The sequence below is a fragment of the Chlorocebus sabaeus genome, chromosome 2, assembly GCF_047675955.1.
Source record: "Chlorocebus sabaeus isolate Y175 chromosome 2, mChlSab1.0.hap1, whole genome shotgun sequence".
Classification (NCBI taxonomy): Eukaryota; Metazoa; Chordata; class Mammalia; order Primates; family Cercopithecidae; genus Chlorocebus; species Chlorocebus sabaeus.
Genome location: NC_132905.1, coordinates 62,064,635 through 62,080,298, shown reverse-complemented (window position 1 = coordinate 62,080,298; position 15,664 = coordinate 62,064,635). Strand labels below are relative to the sequence as shown.

The 15,664-nt window shown below is 48.1% G+C and overlaps 1 long non-coding RNA gene across 2 annotated transcripts in view; it reads right to left on the bottom strand.

The window, feature by feature from the left end:
* Positions 1-15,664, bottom strand: part of LOC140709625 (uncharacterized) — a 52,547-nt gene that overhangs the window by 32,375 nt on the left and 4,508 nt on the right. For both annotated transcript variants that reach the window (XR_012090242.1, XR_012090234.1), the window contains exon 2: positions 11,431-11,604. This is a non-coding gene — a long non-coding RNA (uncharacterized lncRNA). The remainder of the gene's footprint in view (positions 1-11,430; positions 11,605-15,664) is intronic.

Sequence of the window (15,664 nt, the reverse complement as noted above, 5' to 3'; positions counted from 1 at the left end):
GGGTGTGGTGACAGGCGGCTGTAGTCCCAGCTACTCGGGAGGCTGAGGCAGGAGAATGGCGTGAACCCAGGAGGCGGAGCGTGCAGTGAGCAGAGACCTGGCGTGAACCCGGGAGGCAGAGCTTGCAGTGAGCAGAGACCGTGTGCCGCTGCACTCCAGCCTGGACGACAGAGTGAGACTCTGTCTCAAAAAAAAAAAAACAAAAACAAAAAAAAACCTTATCCCTTCCAAAACCACCTGTAATAATTTATTATTGTATTTTCCTCCAGTATTTTTAAAATAAGGTTTTTTTTTAGTTTTTAAAAATCATGTAGCCAATGCACATTCATTTTGGAAAAATTATTTAATAGATAAAAACCAAAAACAATAAAATAGCTAGCATTTGTAATTCTTCACCCAGATTTATTTATTTATTCTAGGTTTATTCTAGGCTTTCTTCCTGTGTACACACATAAAAATTCACATGCATATATATACCAACACCTTTTAAAAGTGGGTTTCTACTGCATATGCCACTACCTGCCTAGGTTATTAAATTTATTCTTAGAGTGTCATTTAAATTCCTGAAGAGCAATCTGCTATATGGGTGTGTGTGTGAGATATTCTTTAGTCAATCATTCACTATTTTTAATCACCTAGACTTTTTCTCACTACCATAAACGACGTGATGAAGATCCTTGCCTAAATCTTCATTTACCTCAGTTATTCCGTAGAGCTAAATCCTAGGAGTAGGAGAACTCTTGGTTCAAAGAGTATGTACACTTTTCAGGCTTTTGATACATTTTATCACAATCCCTTCCAACAGGTCTTCCTCTTGAGGCAGGAAAATAGGGTCTGGAGGCAGGCAACATAAGGCCGATTTCACACTTCAGCTATGACAGGAAATATCCTCTCCATGAGGCATACACTAAGTAAATGACTTTGTAACTTTACTTCATCCTCTTCATTTACACAGGGTGTACCCCAAGTAACCAAAGGAATCCTCTAGAGGGTTTTAAATTCCCAAAAATTCTGTAATGGGGTCCTTGAGCCCCTATGCTCGGGTCCATTCCCAAACTGTGGGGTATACTTTCATTTTCAGTAAATTTCTGCTTTTGTTGCTTCACTCTTTCCTTACTTTGCGCGTTTTGTCCAATTCTTTGTTCAAGATGCCAAGAACCTGGACACCCTCCACTGGTAATACTCTTACAATTATGCAGTTGTGCAGTGCATAGCCTGTGCCACTATATGTGGTGGTGTTGCCCACTTAGCAGTGAGGACTGCATATTTTCCTGCATTATCACCAAAACAATGTTATCATCTTTTATTTATTATTATTTTTTTAGTCAGAGCCTTGCTCTGACTGGAGTGCAGTGGCGCAGTCTCAGCTCACTGCAACTTCTGCCTCTCGGGCTCAAGCCATCCTCCCACCTCAGCCTTCTGAGTAGCTGGGACTACAGGCATGTGCCACCATGCTTGGCTAATTTTTGTATTTTTCGTAAAGATGGGGTCTCACTATTTTACCTAGGCTGGTCTTGAACTCCTGAGCTCAAGTGATCCACCTGCCTTGGCCTCCCAAATGCTGGGATTACAGGTGTAAGCCACTGTGCCCAGCCTGGATGTTATCATCTTTTAAATGTTTGCTAAATGAGTGAAAAAGTATTTCGTTGTTCTATGTTTTGTTTTTTTTTTTTTTTTTTGAGATGAAGTCTCGCTCTTGTCCCCCAGGGTGGGGTGCAATGGTGCGTTCTCGGCTCCCTGCAACCTCTGCCTCCCAGGTTCAAGCAATTCTCCTGCCTCAGCCTCCTGAGTAGCTGAGATTACAGGCACCTGCCACCACGCCCGGCAAATTTTTCGTATTTTAAGTAGAGATAGGGTTTCACCATGTTGGCCAGGCTGGTCTCAAACTCCTGACCTCAGGTGATCTGTCTGCCTCAGCCTCCCAAAGTGCTGGGATTAAAGCCACCGCGCCCGGGCGTTCTATGCATATTTTTAATATACTGTAAGTGTGGTTCCAGTGACTCATTGAAGAAATATTTATTGAGGTCCTATAACACAATAGTAAACAAGAGTCGCTGTCGTCATGGACCTTAACTTCCAGTGTATGCACTGCATATGTGTTTGGGTGTCCTGCCCCTCACCTCTGTCAGGACAGGGACATCCCCATCATGGTTTCCTCTCTGCTCTGGCAAGACATTAGATGTGACCCATCACAGGCTCCTCTGTATACGCTAGGCAGACAAAACCTCCCGAGCTGTCTCTCAGCGTTGGCAGACTCTGAACTGCTCAGTCTTCACAGGGGAGAACTAGGAAAGAAACAAATCTCTGCCAACCAATGGCATTCAGACCTCTCCTGTCATGTTTGATGGGTATGAGGTAAGTCCCTCAATGGAAATAAAGGACTCAGGACACGGGCGAGATGAGCTTGGGAAGAGTTATCCGGGTCACGGGAAGGCTGGAATGGTAATATTGAAGCTTTAGGAACTAGGGAAATTCAACCTTGGTGAACATTACAAGGGCGGGCCTTCATTGTTATGTAGGTTCTTCTGGAAATGATGGAAACTTATATAAAAGACTTTGTGGCATAGCAGGAACTCAGCCTTTTACTCTGTTCTGGAAGGATCCTACCTACTCAGAGAACGTACCAACCACTGCACAGGGAACTGGGGAAGGTCAAAAGCCAGGCCATGACCGGCTGCATCTGCTCTTACTCTGTGGCCATCTCACTACCCTTAGCTAAAGTAATGTGAAACATGGGGTGTATATATCGTGCGTGTGTGTGTGTGTGTGCGTGTGTGTGTGTGTGTGTGTGTGTGCATTTGTCCTCTTCTGGGCCATCTGTTGTCCTCACAGCCCTGAAGTGAGTCAGACTCAGCCATCAGATTAAAAGTGGGAAAGGAGCAGAAGTTCCAGGCAGGAATGAGGCTGCCTTTTAACCAAGCTCGGCTGTAGCATAACTCACTGGATGGCTGAGTGACAGGACTGGAAGATGTCCTTTGGGGCCACAGCCCGGTGCTGTGAAACCAGTGCAGCAGAGAGACACTGGGAAGGTGTTTTTGCACAGGCTGGGAAGAGGCGCCCACAGTGGCAGCCCTGGGGCAACTCCAGGAACAGGGGTCCTTGAGAGCATCAGAGATCAGCCCCTTGAGGTGAGGGGCCCCTACTAAGCATTAAAAGGCCTAGCTAGGTGTAAGGATAGCTGGGGAGCCAGAGTAGAAGGGGATGGGCAGACGAGGCTGACCTGGCCCAGCACCAGTGTGGGTGTGACTCCTAGACAGGTGCCCAGGGTTGGAGCAGGCAAGCATTTGTCATTCACTTCTGCCCAAGGCCTGACATCTCCATCATCCAGGCTAAGCAGAGCAGGGAAAGAATATCCCATCTGAAGCACAGAGAGGATGTGACTTCCCTAAGGACACATAGCATGTTATAACTGAGTCAGGCCTAAGACTCAGAAGCAATGGCTCCCTGTCCTGGAATCACTCCCTCATTCACTCCTTTCTGGGGATGCCCATTAAGGACCTCTCCTTAGGATCATCAAAACATTTACTGAGCACAACAGGGCAGCAGGACCCACCTCATACAGGCAATGAGGGGGACGCAGTCTGCAGGAAAGTTGAAGGTAACAAGAAAACCACCAAAAGTAGGTCTGCTTTTTATTATCACTGCACTGGCAATTTCAAAGTCAGAAATTAAATTAGTCCAAAAAACCTTCTGTTAGTCTTCAGTTCTAAACAATCATTGTGGTTATGGTTAAGTTTTAGTATGATATTAGCACATTTAAAAACCACCTGTAATAAGCATTGTATTTATATGTAGACATTAATCCAGAGAACTTCCAGTTATATACTTGGCCCCCAACACACCCAGACTCAGCCAGGGGCATTTGTTTCAAGTTTGGTAACAATTTGGAATGCTTCAAAGAAATGGTAACGATGATCGATGATCGTAACTCATTCTCACACACTACCTCCCCATCAACACCATCTTAAAAGTTTCTTGAATGAGGGTGTGCCTGAGAATGGAAGTCCAAGAAACCTGCCAGCCAGCAGGCAGAGGGGGAGTAAGGTGTTGTCACTGTCTGCTATCCATTTGTTTGGCTGTGATCAAGTTTGGTGGAATTTTACCCGATTCCCTAACTATCACTTAAAATGACTTAAATTTAAAATCATGCCGTGTGGAAATAACAGATTATACTGAGTATACAGAAGACTGATTTATTGCTAGCCAGACAATGCAATTAAAAGAGAAGGCTGGGCATGGTGGCTCAGGCCTGTAATCCCAGCACCTTGGAAGGCTGAGGCAGGATGATCACTTGAGTTCAGGAGTTTGAGACCAGCCTGGGCAACATGGCAAAACCCTGTCTCTACAAAAAATAATTAGCTGGGTGTGGTGGTGCATACCTGTAGTCCCAGCTACTCAGGAGGCTGAGATTGGAAGATCACTTGAGCCTAGGAGTTAGAGGCTGCAGTGAGCTATGATCATGCCACTGCAATCCAGCTTGGGCAACAGAATGAAACTCTGTCAAAAAAAAAAAAAGAAGAAGAAGAGAGAAAAGAAAAAGGAAAGGAAAAATGGCTGAATACCTCCAAAGTCTGTGTAGGAAATATGTAAATGGTGGTCCATTTCCAAGACGAAGTGCCTCAGGTAGGCTTGGGTCTGCAAACTACAGAAGGACAGAATATACTAGGCCCCTGCTTTCATATCTGGAGCCTGCTAGTTGGGGCACCCTTAGTTGCTCTCATCCAAACCTAAGAGTTTATCTAGAATGAAGATTTACGAGCCTGCAAAATAGCTCACTTTATCTATTCTTTTATCAGCTTGCCTGACTACCTAGGTCATAAGTCAAATACTTAAAAAGCCCTTGAGCGGACTATAATCGCAATGCATTATGGGCTGCAACAAAATGCAGTGAGATAACCCTAAGGAAAACACCCAAAATCCCTACCTGGCCAGGCAAGGTGGCTCATGCCTGTAATCCCAGCACTTTGGGAGGCCAAGGCGGGTGGATCACTTGTCAGGAGTTTGAGACCAGCCTGGCCAACATGGTAAAACCCTGTCTCTACTAAAAATACAAAAATTAGCCAGGCGTGGTGGCAGGTGCCTATAATCCCAGCTACTCGGGAGGCTGAGGCAGGAGAATCGCTTGAACCCGGGGGGCGGAGGTTGCAGTGAGCCAATATCATGCCATTGCACTCCAGGCTGGGCGACAGAATGAGACTCCATCTCAGAAAACAAACAAACAAAAGAACCCTACTCAACAACCAACAGGTGACGTCCAGGAAGATTGTGACTCCACAGCACTCAACCTCTGAGGAACCAGGAGAGGGACCCACACACTAGAGGATAAATTGCTTGTTGTAACCGTGCTGGGTGTGCCTGCCCACCAGACACCCCATCTTGCAAGACTGTATTAAAAGTCTCACTTCCACTGTTCTCTGTGTCTCTGGGTCCATTCTTTGGGTTTGGACAGGTGAGTTTGTTTCTCACAGTCTAGACTCTAGATGTGAAGAACTTTGATCATATCACCAAAGGAGATGGTGGTATGCAATTTTATAAATAAAAATACACTAGTGTCAGTTTTTTGCAAGGGGAACCTGATTTGCATCTTTTTTATTAAAAAAAAAAAAAAACTGTTATTAGGCCAGGTGCAGTGGCTCAGGCCTGTAATCGCAGCACTTTGGGAGGCTGAGGTGGGTGGATTGCTTGAGTTCAAGACCAGCCTGGGCAACAAGGAGAAACGTCATCTCTACTAAAAATACAAAAATTATCAGGGTGTGGTGGCATGTATCTGTAGTCCCAGCTACTTGGGAGGCCGGGAGGATGAGGTGGAATGGTGGCTTAAGCCCAGGAGGCAGAGGTTGCAGTAAGCCGAGATCGCACCACTGCACTCCAGCTTGGGTGACAGAGTCAGACCTTCTCAAAAGAAAAACACAACAAAACAAATTTAAAAACCTGTTATTAAGATTTATTATTTTCCTTTATAAAATCATCGTACCACTGATGGTATCATAGAATTAAGTAACGTCAACAAAAGTCAGGATTTTTCTAGCTGTAAGCAACAGAAAACCCACTTCAAACTGGCTTCAGTGAAAAAGGCATTTGTCTCCTGTACCTGAAAAGCCTAAAGGTGAGCACTTGGCTTCATGCACGGCTGGACTTAAGGGATTAAGCTACATCACGAGGCCCTGGTCTGTCTCTCCATTCCCAGCTCCGCCTTTTCTGCAATGGCTCCATTCTCCATGGGGGCAGGATGGCTGCCGGTTAACTCCAACCTCAAATCCCCTCAGATTTGAAGCTTCCAGACTTCTCCACAATCGGGACCAGTTCTAAGCCTGATGCCATGGGCTGGAATTGGGTCACGTGCCCCACCCTGACCCCCACTCCTCTGAGGTTTGGGGAATGGAATGCACAGATCTGCGAGCCTCTCTTCCCCTTTTGGAACCAGAAGAAGAGTCAACTCCATCCACTGCACATGGCTGAGGTGGAGGAGAGGAGGCTTCCCCAGATGAAAATTGAGGACAGCTACCATAAGAAGGGGAAGTGGATAACAGCTGACCCCCCAAAAGCCATACTTGGAAGGTAATTAGGTAAATGTATATTAATATGTAATAGTAATTGCAGGTTCAGAAAGGTGACATCTGAATCACCCACCTGCCAGCCCAGGTAACCCGAGAAGGAAATAATCTTTGTTAGACCATCTGGCAGACGGGAGAGTCCATGGTGTTCCCTGGTATGGTAGGGTTGCGAAGCCAGAGGCTACCAAGGGAGAGTGACTTGCCCAGGGCCACATAGCCACCCACGGGCAGGGATGAAACTAGAACACAAAACTGTCTTGTTCCCCGTCCAGTGCTCCCAGCTGGCCTTGTGAGGGCCAAAAGGGGGCTCCAGGAGAGGTCCTCCAGCTGGTTCATCACCCCTGGGGGAGCGGCTCCAGCAGGCTCTCCTAGCTGCCATGGTGGAGAATTTTCAACAAGCCCCTTCTACTCCCCTGCCCCCACTACCCTGGGATCTCCCAGTCTGTCTCAGGTGAAAGGAGGAGCAGGTCAGTCTTAGGGACTCAGGGAGTCCCGAGTCCCACAGGCCTTCCCAGTCTTGACAGCACCATTCTGTGGCCTTCATCTTACATAAAATGCAGTAAGAGCCCTAGGCAAGAGCCTCTACCCTCTCCAGCACTTTCTGAAGCCACCACCACCAGGTCAGGCTGGGTCTTCCTGGGCTCCACATTTCCATCCCACCGGATCCTAAGATACCAGCAGTGCTCCCACAGCTTGTGTTCAGAGCAGCACCACTACGGTATTAACCCAGCAGCCAGGCTGCCTGGGGGACTTCTCCGTGGGGATGCTTGGGTGCAGCAATCTCACTGAGCTGGGGAGAGAGTCCTGTCCTGAAGTACTGTTTGCATAAAAGCACATTATTTTATGTAGATGGTGTTTATTTGGATAAAGGAGTTATTATGATAGAGATTAAAAGGGGCTTAAGCACCCCCCAGCCCACCCCTTGGTGCCACCATTGTTATCACTAGTTTAAATGAGAGGAACCACACCTTAACTCAACGACAGCACCAATAGTGGAAATCCAGACCCCTCAGGTAATGGGAAAAACAGACTGGGATGTGGCCAGGACACACGGACAAGGTCTTCCCGGCATGTTAGCACTTTAAACAAGGATGATACTGATGACATAGAAAAGTGGCAATGATAAATTAAGTGAAAGGGGAAAATTGAGAAAGTATGTAGAACATGTATATAATCATATATGTATGTATACATGTATAAAGTTATAGTAGTTAAGAGCATAGGATCTGGAGCCAGCCTGCCTGGGTTCAAATCTTTCACCTCTTACCTTAAGCATTTCATTTAAACTCTCTGTGCCCCAATTTGTTTATCTGTAAGATGAGGCTAATCCATCTAAAGTGTCTAACACAGGTCCGGACATACAGTAAGTGCTCAAAAATGTTACTTGCTAATCTTGTTAAGACTCTCGCACAGGAAACTTGCACCCCCAGCCTTGGTGGTGACCAGGCCCGAGCCTCCCCGCCCCCGGCTCAGGAACCCCAGCACCCCGCCACTGCCGGTTGCCCATTGTTCCTGCCTTCCTGTTCTGCCCTGCTCCGGAACACGGCGGGAGCAGCTCCAGCCAGACAGGAAAGGATCCGTGTTCTGGCACCCGCCCCCACTCCTCCTTCAGGGTGCTCAGCCAGGCCCCTCCTGCCCCTTGTTGGGAGCACTGAGCTACCAGTCTTCAGACTAAATCTTACTTGTGTTCTCTCAATGGAAAAACTAGAGGAACCCACTTTACAGGGCCAACTGAGGGTTAAGTAAGATGAGGCGTGCAACAATGACAATGGCTATCCTCATATTGTCTCGCTCAAGATTAGCTTTCAAATGCTGCTTCCAGCCAGGATGCAGGGGGACCAGTTCCACCTCTAGTGTCTGGGGCTCAGATTTCTCAGATCATGCTGCCTCTCCCTATCTGACTCCCAGAATCCCCCCAGAAAGACAAGATACACACTTCCCTGAGATTAGAAGCTAGCTAGTCAATCGAGGTGAACGTGCCATTTTGGAGATTAGACAAACTGAGCCCTGGAGGAGTCAAACAACTCAGAGTAACCCAGCCAGCCACTGGCACAGGTGTGGTGAGGAGCCAATGCCAAAAGTGGGTGAAAGAGCTGGGCAATGTTCCCAGGCTGGCAGCAGGGAGACCAGGGCTTGGGGTCACTGGATCCTCAGGTGCGGTGAAGAGCCAAGGCCAAACGTGGGTGAAAGAGCTGGGCAACATTCCCAGGCTAGCAGCCGGGAGAGACCAGGGTTTGGGGTCGCTGGATCCTGGCTCTGCTACTGAATTGCTATGTGACCATTCTGCGCCCGTTTCCCTTCTCTGGTGGCTATAGGAAGGCAGATGTGGCTCCTAACCCTGCCTGTGCCATGGGCTGGCTGCATTACTGAGTCATTTGACCCCTCCAGGGCTTGGTTTATATAATCTCCAAAATGGCATACTCACCTAGATTAATGAGTTAGCCCCTGATCTCAGCGGAGATTCTTTCTTGTCTTTCTGCTGCCTTCTCCTCCATTTCTCTGCTCAGAACGGGAACTGTGTCAGCAGATCAGGGCTGGCTATTTGAGGCTTTTGGAAGAGTAAATCCAAGTCGCAGCTTCCTGTCTCTCTGCACTGGGCAGGACCAAGGCTAGCCTTTTTTGTTTCAATAGGTTTTGGGGTACAGGTGGTTTCTGGTTACATGGATAAGTTCTCTAGCAGTGAGTTCTGAGATTCTGGTGCACCTGTCAACTGAGCAGTGTACACTGTACCTAATACGTAGCCTCTAATCCCTCAACCCCGCCTACCCTCCCGAGAGTCCCCAAAGTCCATTATATTATTCTTATGCCTTTGCATCCTCGTAGCTTAGCTCCCACTTAAAACAGAGAACATCACGAAGTCAGGCATTCAAGACTAGCCTGGCCATCATGGTGAAACTCCGTCTCTACTAAAAATACAAAAATTAGCTGGGCATGGTGGTGTGCGTGCCTGTGGTCCCACCTACTTGGGAGGCTGAGGCAGGAGAATTGCTTGAAGCCAGCAGGCGGAGGTTGCAGTGAGCCGAGATTGCACACCACTGCACTCCAGCCTGGGCAACAGAGCAAGACTCCATCTCAAAAACAAAAAAAAACAACAAAAAAAGAGAATATGTGATATTTGGTTTTCCATTCCTGAGTTACCTCACTCAGAATAATGGCCTCCAGCTCCATCCAAGTTGCTGCAAAGGCCATTATTTTGTCCCATTTTATGGCTGAGTAGTATTCTATGGTGTATATATACCACATTTTCTCTATCCACTGATTGGTTAATGGGCATTTACGTTGTTTCCATATTTTTGCAATTGCCAATTGTGCTGCTATAAACATGTGTGTGCATGTCTCTTTTTCATACAATGACTTCTTTTCCTCTGGGTAGAGATACCCAGTAATAGGACTGCTGGATCGAATGGTAGTTCTACTCTTAGTTCTTTAAGGAATCTCCATACTGTTTTCCATAGTGGTTGTACTGGTTTGCATTCCCACCAAGGCTGGGCTTTTTTTTGTTTTGTTTTGTTTTTGAGATGGAGACTCGCTCTGTCGCCCAGGCTGAAGTGCAGTGGCCGGATCTCAGCTCAGCTCACTGCAAGCTCCGCCTCCCGGGTTTACGCTGCCTCAGCCTCCGGAGTAGCTGGGACTACTACAGGCACCCGCCTAGTTTTTTGTATTTTTTTAGTAGAGACGGGGTTTCACTGTGTTAGCCAGGATGGTCTCGATCTCCTGACCTCGTGATCCACCCGTCTCGGCCTCCCAAGGTGCTGGGATTACAGGCTTGAGCCACCGCACCCAGCCAAGGCTGGGCTTTTGACCTGCTTTCTCCCCACTCCAACCTGAGGGAAGCCGAGAGGACCTGTGTGTCCACAGGTTGGCTTTGACATGACATGTCATGACACATGAGATGATACAAAGTAGCATGCTGAGTGCCCACTGTGCAGTAGCGAACTTACTGTCAACAGATGTTGTTTACTGAAGATTTGAGGATGGAGGAGGAGCTGGGGCTTGCATCATAGGCAGGCAACAGCTTCAGAACCTAACCCTATTCTCAGAGTACCCTCCTACTTGCCTTCACCCTCCCAGGGGACTTTCCCTGGGGGTCACTATACTGGTCCAGCCTCCGTCCATCATGCTGCCTTCCTTCTCTTGCCCCCTTTTTGTACCCCCATCTTGTGCATTGCCATAGGAACCCCCAAATCTTTTTGAATGGGGGAAGGCATCAGGGGCCAGGGTGCCCCCATCTCCATCAACTCCTCCAGAACTGTCTCAAATAAAGTCACCCCAAAGAAATCTTAGGAATATATTATGCTATTGTAAGCACATAGTGTTACAATATGCCCCCTCCACACTGACTGCCTCCCCAAAGCCCCTCTTTGCCAAGCTCCTGCTCTCAAATTTGACCACCCAAATCTGGCATAGGGCTCAGCTGGGCAGAGCCTTCCGCTGAAAAGTACGCCTTCTGTAGAAGGCTGCTGGGGAGTAGAGAGGCGTTTCCCCACTGTTACTCATCCATTTCATCTTCACTAAAATTCTGCAGGTTAGGAAATACTGCCCCAGTTTTACAGAACTGGAAACTAACGCTCCTGGCTGGGACTGTGTCTTAGTCCATTCAGGGTGCTGTAACAACATATCTTAAACTGGATAATTTATTAACAGGAATTTACTGCTTACAGTTCTGGAGGCTGGGAAGTCCAAGATCAACGTGCTCTCTGCTTCAAAGATTACATTTTCTCACTGCATTGTCATGTAAAGGGGCAAACAAGTTCCCTCAGACCTCTTGTATAAGAGCCCTAATCTCTGCCCTAATGACATAATCACCTTCCAAAAGTCCCCACCTCTTAGCACTATCACATTGGAGATTCAGTTTCAGCATAGGAATTCTACCTACAGTGGCAGGTTGCGCTGTCCAGCCTCAGCTCCAGGCTCCAGAATGTCAGACGTCTTTCCATCTCTTCAGCCCCGCACTCCCCACATAGGTCCCAGCAGAGCTCAGTGCAGCCTCCCAGGTCACATCTGCTACCCCTGCCCAGACACAGGTGATCACAGCCGGCTGGCAGACACTCTGGAACAGAGGCCTGAGGTTATTATTAATGTCATCCTCCTGTATTTCCTACTCTCTGCCTTCCAGGCATGTGGTAGGATGGCAGTTCCCTGCTCCCTTGTGATTGGGAGGTGGGGTAACCTGGCCAACAAGGTGTGAGAAGTGACATTTGTTATTTGGGCTGGAGCACTTAACTGCCAGACAGAGATCTCTTTCCCTCTGCCGTGGCTTCTGACAGCCTTTGAGATAGCAGCTGCCCTATCACCCCCGGCCCTGGAGTAAGGAGACACGGGGACCCTGCCAGCCCTCGACGGGTAGTAGTGTGCATGAGAAACACACTTCCTATTAGGAGCCACTAAGATTTCAGGGTTGTTTGCTGCTGCAGCATAACCTGGCCTACCTTAACTCACACACATCCCCAGAAAGCAAAACCAAGACGGAGCTCAGAAATAGCATGAAGGACATTGTCTCTGGAGACCAAATGCTCACGTGGACATCTTTGGTGTTCACGCCTCAGCAGGGACTGGAAGTGGCAATAGAGTTGGCCCTTTGTGGGGCCTTAGTACAGCTAGCGGAAACCTCAGAGAAAATCCATCCAAACTCTTCCCTGACCAAATATGGAGACTCAAGGCCCAGAGAGGTCAGGGTCTTGACAGCATGCTATAGCAGAGGCTGGCACAGAACCTGCTAACAATAGACTGCCTCCATTTCCCAGCCTCCCATGCAGCTCTATGTGGCCATGTGATCAAATTTTTGCCACCTAAGGATTTCTTTGTGGGTTTCTTAAAAGAGAAATCTGTGACTCAGCTGACCAGGGTAGGAGACTCCTAGAGGTTCAGAGCCAAAGCTTGGCCTTACCACTCTTGGGGTGTGTTGCCTTGGGCAAGGTGCTTCACTCTGAAGCTGGGAATTACGGTGAACAGATAAGATCAGTATATGCCCAGTGCCCAGCAGAGCACTCAGTGTGCAGGAACTCATTAAATGGTACTCTTCCTGTTATTATCATTCAGCAATAGGAAGAAAGCTGTGATGACATAAGCCAGGGTCTTGCTGCACCACTCAGATTCCACACAGAGGGCTAGAGCGTAGAGCACCTCCTTCTCTGTCCAGCCAACATTCTCTCGTCTTCTGGGAAGAGCATCTCCATTTTCACTTCACTCAGATGACTGTTTCTGTAACATGTGGCCACGAGAAAGTAGGAAACTAACATTTACTAAATGCCAGCTGTGTCCTAGGTACTTCACATGATACCTCATTTAGCCTTCAAGATAAGTCTGTAAAGAAGGTAGGTGTGGAAAACTACAGCTCAGAGGTTTAGTAACATGTGCAATATCACAGAGCTGGGACTCAGATCTGATGCCCCAGCCCAACCCATCTTTTACATAAGGGTCAGTCATTTAAGTTTCTAACTGTGATTGACTTTTCTAGGAGGGGCATTTATTCACTCAGTTAATATTTAATGAGGCCAGGTGTGGTGGCTCATGCCCGTAATCTCAGTACTTTGGAAGGCCAAGGTGGACACATCCCTTGAGCCCAGGAGTTCAAAACCAGCCTGGGCAACATGACAAAACTCCATCTCTACAGCAAATACAAAAATTAACCAGCTGTGGTGGCATACACCTGTGGTCCCAGCTACTCAGGAGGCTGAGGCAGGAGGATGGTGGGAAGCTGAGGCAGGAGGATGGTAGAAGCTGAGGCAGGAGGATTGTGGGAAGCTGAGGCAGGAGGATGGTGGAAGCTGAGGCAGGAGGATCGTGGGAAGCTGAGAAAGGAGGATCACTTGAGCCTGGCAGACAGAGCAAGACCCTATCTCAAAAAAAAAAATAAATAAATAAATAAAAATTTACTGTGAGCCTGCTACGTGCCAGGCATAGTACTAGGCCCTAGGGATAAGACAAGCCCCTGCCTTCATGGAGCACCCATTCCCGATGGCGTAGAGACTACACCTCATGAACCAACTCTAGTTGACAGTAGCTGCCTGCAGCATTATGATGAGAGGATCCAGAGAGGCCTCTGGGCCCAGCAGGAAGGACATAGTGGTTGATTACTCAGGCTGCCATGGGTGCTATTTGGGAGTTTCTGAGTGTGTGCTGTTTCCTGGCCACCCAAAGTTTAGACTTGTTCATACAAACATATAACAAAGCAGAAATACAGTCTGGTCAGAGCACAGTTCCACTCCTTATTTTGAAAAGAGTAACTGGCTGCGCGTGGTGGCTCACACCTGTAATCTCAGCACTTTAGGAGGCTCAGGCAGGCAGAATACTTGAGCTCAGGAGTTTGAGACCAGTCTGGGCTATATGGCAAAACCCTGTCTCTACAGAAAATAAAAAAATTAGCCAGGTGTCGCAGTGTGCACCTGTGGTCCCAGCTACTAGGGAGGCTGAAGTGGAAGGATCCCTTGAGCCTCGGAGGTCAAGGCTGCAGTGAACCATGATTACATCACAGCACTACGGCCTGGGTGACAGAGCGAAATGCTGTCTCAAAAGAAGAGTAACCACTGTAGAGCTAATAACTTGGCCCTGCCCTCAAGGAACTTAGGGTCTAACTAGTAGCCTAAGGTACACACGAATACATGATGATTATTAAAGAATGGAACAGGAGACTCTGATCCAGTCAGAGGTGGGAGAAGCCACATGGATGTGGGTGATCCGGGAGGCTTCCTGGAGGAGCTCAGTGGTGGATTTGGCTAGGTGGGTGGGGGCAGGAGAAGGTGTTCTAGGGGCAGCAGCAGCACAGGCAAAGGTATGCAATCAGGGCGGGTGGGAAGTGGGTGTGCGGTGGGGCAGCAATGGCGGGGCTCCCAGTCCAGCTGAGGCAGAGGTGCTGAGGGAGTGCTGAGGAGGTAATAAAGGGAGTGGGCTGTGGAGGTCTCCATGTCAGCCCTGGGAATTTAGTCCAGACCTTGAAGCAAGAGGGAGCCACTGAAGAGTTCAAGCAAGGGCGTGCCCAAAGAAAGGTATTTCTAGGTGGCTGAAGTCAGTGATCGGTGGCAACTATCCAACCAGGGAATAGAAAGAGAGTCCTGTATGTATTAAATAGGTGGGAGTTAGGGCACCTGGGCTCCATGATGACATGCTGGGACCACAGGCAAGCCCCTCACCCGGAAGGGCCTGCTTCCTCCTCCCTCTTCTCTGAAGGCCCTTTCGGGTCATGACTGAATGAAGTGAGGTGGGGGAGGAGTTGCTTGGTTCAATTAGGTTCTCTATTTTCCACTTTGCTTTGGCCCTGGAGACCTGACCTAAGGTAGATCCATCATCCACGTTACCTCAGCTTCAGGGCCATGTAGCTTACCCTGAGGTATGCCCCACACCTCAGCTTCCTGAAACAGCATGTCCCATAGAAGAGAAGACATGGCCTTGGCCCACTTTCCAGCTAACTTTAGAGAGAAACTTTGCCTCTGTGCCTCAGTTCCCCACCTGGAGGAATGGTGTGAGTCACACCTACTCGGCAGGAAAGCATGAGAAGCCATTAAGATAATGCCTTTAAAGTGCCCGGGGCAGTATCTCTGTGCTCTCTGGGAGTAAGTGCTAAACTAGTGGCAAATGTCTTTCTTGTTATTGCTCCTATTGTGTGTTTCCTGTGTGGGACTCTGGGCTGTAAGCTCTTCATAGGCAGGCAGAAGATCTGATGCTCAAGGCTAGTTTAACTCTGCCAGGTGGTTCATGGGGACTGTGACGTGGGCCTGCCTGGCCCAGAGAACAACCCAGATACTGACACACCCTGAGTGTGTACACCGTCAATCCTCATGGGACTGGCCAGCACACGGGGCCCCCATCCCTGCCCAGGCACCCAGTGGGACAGGCACCCTCATCCAACCAAACCCATCAGGATCTAAACTAAATTCTTCCTCCTTCTCTGTTCATATTTATATAATTATTTTTGGAATAAGTAGTACATTTAAACTTTTCAAAATTTAAGACACCAAAAAATGTGCCATAAAAAAAAAATCTCCACCTCAGCACACAGCTCCTTCGTTCCACTCCCAGGAGACAACCAATCTAAATTCCCGTTAAAATAATCAAACTTAATTGCTTCCCCCTTACAAAAGTCATGAGCATTCAGAGCAAAAGCTAACTTAAAA